The sequence below is a fragment of the Arachis hypogaea genome, chromosome 11 (genome assembly GCF_003086295.3).
Source record: "Arachis hypogaea cultivar Tifrunner chromosome 11, arahy.Tifrunner.gnm2.J5K5, whole genome shotgun sequence".
NCBI lineage: Eukaryota > Viridiplantae > Streptophyta > Magnoliopsida > Fabales > Fabaceae > Arachis > Arachis hypogaea.
Window position 1 is genome coordinate 121,478,091 of NC_092046.1, and position 8,318 is coordinate 121,486,408.

Here is an 8,318-nt window from a genome sequence, read left to right on the forward strand (position 1 = left end):
TCTTTTTAATTTTCGAATTCTAACTAATAATTAAAATAAAAACAAAAATATTTTTCTTTTTTTTAATTAAAAATTCGAATTTTCTCTCTCTCTCTCTCTCATCTCTTTCTATTTATTTATTTATTTATTTACTAACACTTCACTTCTTCTTATAATTCGAACCCTCTCCCTCTCTCTGTGTTTAAATTCTTCTTCTTCTCCCTTCTTCATTCTATTCTTCTATTCTTCTACTCACATAAAGGAATCTCTATACTGTGACATAGAGGATTCTTATTCTTTTCTGTTTTCTTCTTTTTCATATGAGCAGGAACAAGGATAAGAACATTCTTGTTGAAGCTGATCCTGAACCTGAAAGGACTCTAAAGAGGAAGCTAAGAGAAGCTAAAGCACAACACTCTGGAGAGGACCTAACAGAAATTTTCGAAAAAGAAGTAGAGATGGCAGCCGAAAATAACAATAATGGTGGAGATGCAAGGAAGATGCTTGGTGACTTTACTGCACCAACTTCTGACTTCTATGGCAGAAGCATCTCAATTCCTGCAATTGAAGCAAACAAATTTGAGCTTAAGCCTCAATTAGTTTCTCTAATGCAGCAGAATTGCAAGTTTCATGGACTTCCATTGGAAGATCCTCATCAGTTCTTAGCTGAATTCTTGCAAATCTGTGACATTGTTAAGACCAATGGGGTTAATCCTGAGGTCTACAGACTTATGCTTTTCTCCTTTGCTGTAAAAGACAGAGCTAGGACATGGTTGGACTCACAACCTAAAGAAAGCCTGAACTCTTGGAAAAAGTTGGTCAATGCCTTCTTGGCCAAATTCTTTCCACCTCAAAAGTTGAGCAAGCTTAGAGTGGAAGTCCAAACCTTCAGACAAAAGGAAGGTGAATCCCTCTATGAAGCTTGGGAAAGATACAAGCAATTGATCAGAAGGTGTCCTTCTGACATGCTTTAAGAATAGAGCATCCTATGTATATTCTATGATGGTCTATCTGAATTGTCCAAGATGTCATTGGATCACTCTGTTGGAGGATCTCTTCATCTGAAGAAGACGCCTGCAGAAGCCTAGGAACTCATTGAGATGGTTGCAAATAACCAGTTCATGTACACTTCTCAAAGAAATCCTGTGAATAATGGAACAACTCAGAAGAAAGGGGTTCTTGAGATTGATACTCTGAATGCCATATTAGCTCAGAATAAAATATTGACTCAGTAAGTCAATATGATTTCTCAGAGTCTGACTGAAATGCAAGCTGCATCAGGTAGTACTAAAGAAGCCTCCCTTGAAGGAGAAGCTTATGACCCTGAGAATCTTGGAATGGAAGAGGTGAATTACATGGGAGAATCCTATGGAAACACCTATAATCCTTCATGGAGGAATCATCCTAATTTCTCATGGAAGGATCAGCAGAAGCCTAATCAAGGCTTCAATAATAATGGTGGGAGAAATAGGTTTGGCAATAGCAAACCTTTTCCATCATCTACTAAGCAACAGACAGAGAATTCTAAGCAGAGCCTCTCTGACTTAGCAACCATAGTCTCTGATCTATCTAAGACCACTCTCAGTTTCATGACTAAAACAAGGTCCTCCATTAGAAATTTGGAGGCACAAGTGGGTCAACTGAGTAAAAGAGTTACTGAAACTCCTCCCAGTACTCTCCCAAGCATTACAGAAGAGAATCCAAAAAGAGAGTGCAAGGCCATCAATATAACCCACACGGTCGAACCTAGAGGGAGTCAAAAGGCAGTGATTTCCAATGAGGAAGACCTCAAGGGACGTTCACTGGCCACTAAGGAGTTCCCTAATGAGGAACCAAAGGAATCTGAGGCTCATATAGAGACCATAGAGATTCCACTGAACTTACTGTTGCCATTCATGAGCTCTGATGAGTATTCTTCCTCTGAAGAGGATGAAGATATTATTGAAGAGCAAGTTGCTCAGTATCTAAGAGTATTCATGAAGCTGAATGCCAAGTTATTTGGTAATGAGACTTGGGAGGATGAACCTCCATTGCTCATGAATGAACTGAATACATTGGCTCAACAGAAATTATCTCAGAAGAAACCGGATCTTGGAAAATTCTTAATACCTTGTATCATAGGCACCATGACTTTTAAGAAAGCTCTATGTGACCTTGGGTCAAGTATAAACCTCATGCCACTCTCTGTAATGGAGAAACTAGGGATCTTTGAGGTACAAGCTGCTAAAATTTTACTAGAGATGGCAGACAATTCAAGGAAACAGGCTTAAGAACTTGTAGAGGATGTCTTAGTGAATGTTGAAGACCTGTACATCCCTGCTGATTTCATAATCCTAGACACTGGGAAGGATGAAGATGAATCCATCATCCTTGGAAGACCCTTCCTAGCCACAGCAAGAGCTGTGATTGATGTGGACAGAAGAGAGTTAGTCCTTCAACTGAATGAGGACTACCTTGTGTTTAAGGCTCAAGGATCTTCTTCTGTAACCATGGAGAGGAAGCATGAAAAGCTTCTCTCAATACAAAGTCAAACAGAGCCCCCACACTCAATTTCTAAGTTTGGTGTTGGGAGGCCACCATTAAAGCTCTGAGTCTCTATGAAGCTCTCTAAGAGCTTCACTGTCAAGCTATTGACATTAAAGAAGTGCTTATTAGGAGGCAACCCAATGTTATTTAATTATATTTATTTATTTTCCATTGTTATTTTATATTTTCTTTAGGTTGATGATCATGAAAAGTCATAAAAACAATTGCAAAATTAAAGCAAAATGAAAAAACAGCATGAAAAACAACACACCCTGGAGGACAAGCTTACTGGCATTTAAACGCCAGTGAGGATAGCAGAATGGGCGTTTAACGCCCAGCCTGGCAGCATTCTGGGCGTTAAACGTCAGAATGGGTAGCACTCTGGGCGTTTAATGCCAGAAAGGGCTGTCTGGCATCTGGCTGGCGTTAAACGCCAGAAATGGGCAGCAGATTGGCGTTTAACGCCAGGAAAGATAGCAGAGTTGGCGTTTAACGCCAGAATTGGCACACAATGGGTGTTTGAACGCCAGAATAGTGCAGGGACTAGAATTCCTTGACACCTCAGGATCTGTGGACCCCACAGGATCCCCACCTACCCCACCTCTTCTTCTCTCCTCTTCACACCTTTCCATAACACTCTTCCCCAAATACCCTTGACCAATCACTTCAATACCTCTTCCCCAAATACCCTTCACCTATCAAATCCTACCCTCTTTCCCATATCCTCTTCACCAGTCACATCCATCCATCATAAACCTCACCTACCTCACCATTCAAATTCAAATCATTTCCCTCCCAAACCCACCCATTCTCACATGGATTCCCTCTCTCTCCTACCCTATAAATACCCCTCCTTACTACCTCAACTTTCACACATCACAAACACTTCTTTCCCTCTTGGCCGAACCACTCACCTCCCTCCATCTCCTCCATTTCTTCTTCTTCTACTCTTTTTTTCTTCCTTTGCTCGAGGATGAGCAAACCTTTTAAGTTTGGTGTGGAAAAAGCTCTGCTTTTCTATTTTTCCATAACCATCAATGGCACTTAAAGCCGGAGAAACCTCTAGAAAGAGAAAAGGGAAGGTAATTTCTTTCACCTCCGAGTCATGGGAGATGGAGAGATTCATCTCAAAGGTCCATCAAGACCGCTTCTATGAAGTTGTGGCCAAGAAAAAGGTGATCCCCGAGGTCCCCTTCAAGCTCAAAAAGAGTGAATATCCGGAGATCCGACATGAGATTCAAAGAAGAGGTTGGAAAACTCTCACTAACCCCATTCAACAAGTCAGAATCTTAATGGTTCAAGAGTTCTATGCTAATGCATGGATCACTAAGAACCATGATCAAAGTGTGAACCCGAACCCAAAGAATTAGCTCACAATGGTTCGGGGGAATTACTTGGATTTCAGTCCAGAAAATGTGAGGTTGGCATTTAACTTGCCAATGATGAGAGGAGATCCTCATCCTTTTACTAGAAGGGTCAACTTTGATTAAAGGTTGGACAAAGTTCTTAGGGACATTTATGTGGAAGGAGCTCAATGGAAGAGAGACTCAAGAGGTAACTCGGTTCAACTAAGAAGGCTTGACCTCAAACCCGTGGCTAGGGGATGGTTGGAGTTCATCCAACGTTCTATCATTCCTACTAGCAACCGGTCTGAAGTTATAATAGACCGGGCTATCATGATCCACAGCATCATGAATAGAGAGGAAGTAGAAGTTCATGAGATCATATCCCTAGAACTCTACAAGGTGGCGGACAAGCCCTCTACTTTGGCAAGGTTAGCCTTCCCTCATCTCATTTGCACCCTATGCAATTCAGCTGGAATTGTCATAGAGGAAGACATCCTCATTGAAGGAGACATGCCCATCACTAAGAAGAAGATGGAGCAAACAAGAGAGCCCACTCATGGACCTCAACAAGAGCATGAGGAAGTTCCTCATCTAGAAATCCCTGAGATTCCTCAAGGGATGGATTTTCCTCCACAAAACTATTGGGAGAAAATCAACACCTCCTTAGGAAAATTAAGTTCCAACATGGGGTAACTAAGGATGGAGCACCAAAAGCATTCCATCATCCTCCATGAAATTAGAGAGGACCAAAGAGCCATGAGGGAGGAGCAACAAAGGCAAGGAAGAGACATAGAGGAGCTCAAGCACTCCATAAGATCTTCAAGAGGAAGAACTAGCCGCCATCACTAAGGTTGACTCTTTCTTTAATTTCCTTGTTCTTATTCTTCTGTTTTTCAAAAATTATGCTTTATGTTTTGTCTATGTTTGTGTCTTTATTACATGATCATTAATGTCTAGTGTCTATGTCTTAAAGCTATGAATGTCCTATGAATCCTTCACCTTTCTTAAATGAAAAATGTTTTATTTGCAAAAGAACAAGAAGTACATGATTTCGAATTCTATCTTAAAATTAGTTTAATTATTTTGATGTGGTGGCAATACTTTTTATTTTCTGAATGAATGCTTGAACAGTGCATATTTTTGAATTTGTTGTTTATGAATGTTAAAATTGTTGGCTCTTGAAAGAATAATGGAAACAGAGAAATGTTATTGATAATCTGAAAAATCATAAAATTGATTCTTGAAGCAAGAAAAAGCAGTGAATAGACAAAGCTTGCGAAAAAAAAGGGGGGCGAAAAAAAAAGAGAGAAAGAAAGAAAAAAGAAAAAGCAAGCAAAAAAAAGCCAATAGCCCTTTAAACCAAAAGGCAAGGGTAAAAAAAGGATCCAAGGAATAAAATCCTGGCCTAAGCGGCTAAATCAAGCTGTCCCTAACCATGTGCTTGTGGCGTGAAGGTGTCAAGTGAAAAGCTTGAGACTGAGCGGTTAAAGTCGTAGTCCAAAGCAAAAAAAGAGTGTGCTTAAGAGCTCTGGGCACCTCTAACTGGGGACTCTAGCAAAGCTGAGTCACAATCTGAAAAGGTTCACCCAGTTATGTGTCTGTGGCATTTATGTATTCGGTGGTAACACTGGAAAACAAAATGCTTAGGGTCACGGCCAAGACTCATAAAGTAGCTGTGTTCAAGAATCAACATACTGGACTAAGAGAATCAATAAGACTATCTGAATTTTGAGTTCCTATAGATGCCAATCATTCTGAACTTCAAAGGTTAAAGTGAGATGCCAAAACTGTTCAGAAGCAAAAAGGCTACAAGTCCCGCTCATCTAATTGAAGCTAATCTTCATTGATAAGTTTGGAGTTCATTGTATATTCTCTTCTTTTTATCCTATTTTATTTTTAGTTGCTTGGAGACAAGCAACAATTTAAGTTTGGTGTTGTGATGAGCGGAAAATTTATACCCTTTTTGGCATTATTTTTACATAGTTTTTAGTATGTTTTAATTACTTTTTATTATATTTTTATTAGTTTTTATTCAAAAATTATATTTCTAGACTTTACTATGAGTTTGTGTGTTTTTCTATAATTTCAAATATTTTCTGGCTGAAATTGAGGGACCTGAGCAAAAATCTGATTCAGAGGTTGAGAAAGGATTGCAGATGCTGTTGGATTCTGACCCTGCTGCACTCGAAATGGATTTTCTGGAGCTGCAGAAGCCCAATTGGCGCGATCTCAATTGCGTTGGAACATAGACATCTTTGGCTTTCCAGCAATATATAATAGTCCATACTTTGACTGAGATTTGATGGCCCAAACTGGCGTCCAAATCCAGCCTAAAACATCTTGGCGTAAAACGCCCAAACTGGCACTAAAATTGGAGTTAAACGCCCAAACTGGTACCCAAGCTGGCGTTTAACTCCAGGAACAGCCTTTGCACGAAAAATCTTCAATGCTCAGCCCAAGCACACACCAAGTGGGCCCCGGAAGTGGATTTCTGCACTATCTGCACTTAGTTACTCATTCTCTGTAACCCTAGGTTACTAGTCTAGTATATAAACTACTTTTAGAGATTTACTTTACGTCTTTTGACCATCTTTTGGAAAGTCTTTTGACCAATTTTGGAACTTGTATGTTCACGTTTGGGGGCTGGCCATTCAGCCATGCCTAGACCTCTTTTCACTTATGTATTTTCAACGTTGGAGTTTCTACACCCCATAGATTAAGGTGTGGAGCTCTGCTGTTCTTCATGAATTAATGCAATTACTACTGTTTTCTATTCAATTCACGCCTACTTCTTCTCCATGATATACTCTCGTACTTAATTCAGTTAAGTCAGAATAAAGGGGTGACCCGTGACAATCACCCAATCTTCGTTACTCGCTTAGCCAAGATCGCGTGCCTGACAACCACAAAGCGGTCTACATGATGTTCAACGTAGTCATTGGACGACAGCCAGAGTATATTCTCTTGGATATCTAATACACGGACCGATTCCATGAGATTAGTATCTTCGTGGTATAGGCTAGAATAATTGGCAGCATTCCTGGGATCCGGAAAGTCTAAACCTTGTCTGTGGTATTCCGAGTAGGATCCGGGAAGGGATGACTGTGACGAGCTTCAAACCTGCGAATGTTGGGCGCAAGTGACAGTGTGCAAAAGGATCAATGGATCCTATTCCGACGCTAGCGGGAACCGACAGATGATTAGCCATGCGGTAGTTGTACCTGGTATTTTTCATCTGAGACGAGAAATCCGACAGTTGATTAGCCGTGCAGAAACCGTAGAGGACCATTTTCACTAAGAAGATCTTACAGCGTGCCATGCAAGGAATTAACGCATGGTTAAAAGAAGGCAATAGGAAAGCAGAGGTTCAGACGCAACAAAGCATCTCCATACACTTATCTGAAATTTCCACCAATGAATTACATAAGTAACTTTATTTTATTTTCTGTTTTATTTATATTTTAATTATCAAAAGTTCATAACCATTTGAATCCGCTTGACTGAGATTTACAAGGATGACCATAGCTTGCTTCAAGCCGACAATCTCCGTGGGATCGACCCTTACTCATGTAAAGTTTATTACTTGGACGACCCAGTGCACTTGCTGGTTAGTTGCACCGGAGTTGTGAAAAGTGTGAATCACAATTGCGTGCACCATGGCTCTAGTCTGGTCCTCTCACAATTGGAGCTTGAGTTAGGGCGATCTTCAGCTTATCAAATGCTTGTATACAACTCTCACTAAACTCGAACTCAATATCTTTTTGCAGCAATCTGGATAAAGGCAATGCTACCTTACTGAAGTCCTTAATAAATCTCCTGTAAAAACCTGCACGGCCAAGGAACGAACGGACTTCCCTCACAGAGGAGGGGTAAGGTAAACTAGAAATAACATCCACCTTTGCTGGATCTACAGAAATGCCAGTATTAGACACAACATGTCCTAGCACAATTTCTTGTTTTACCATAAAGTGACATTTTTCAAAATTTAATACAAGATTTGTGCTGACACATCTATCTAACACTCTAGATAAACTATCCAAGCAAAGGCTAAATGAATCACCATATACGCTAAAATCATCCATAAAAACCTCCATACAGTTCTCAATAAGATCTGAAAAGATACTCATCATGCATCTTTGGAAGGTAGCAGGTGCATTACTGATAAACCCCAATTTTGTGGTTTATCTTGTGCTTATTTTGGGGGATTTTATCAACTTTTCTCACATTTATTCAATGAAATAGCATGATTTTGCAATTCTCCCTTGATTTGTGCTTAAATGTGAAAACATGCTTTTTAGGCCCTAAAATTGGTGATTTTAATTCACTTTGATTCCATTCGATGCCTTGATATGTTTGTTGAGTGATTTCAGTTCATAAGGCAAGTATTGGATGGAAGAAGTGAGGAGAAAAGCATGCAAAGTGGGAGAACTCATGAAGAAATGAAGGAACCGTAAAGCTGTCAAGCCT

The 8,318-nt window shown here is 40.0% G+C and overlaps 1 non-coding gene across 1 annotated transcript; it reads right to left on the minus strand.

Moving 5' to 3' along the window:
* Nucleotides 1–842: 842 nt before the first annotated feature.
* Nucleotides 843–950, minus strand: LOC112725506 (small nucleolar RNA R71). Its single transcript, XR_003164610.1, has one exon. It is a non-coding gene; the product is annotated as a small nucleolar RNA R71 (small nucleolar RNA).
* Nucleotides 951–8,318: the final 7,368 nt, after the last annotated feature.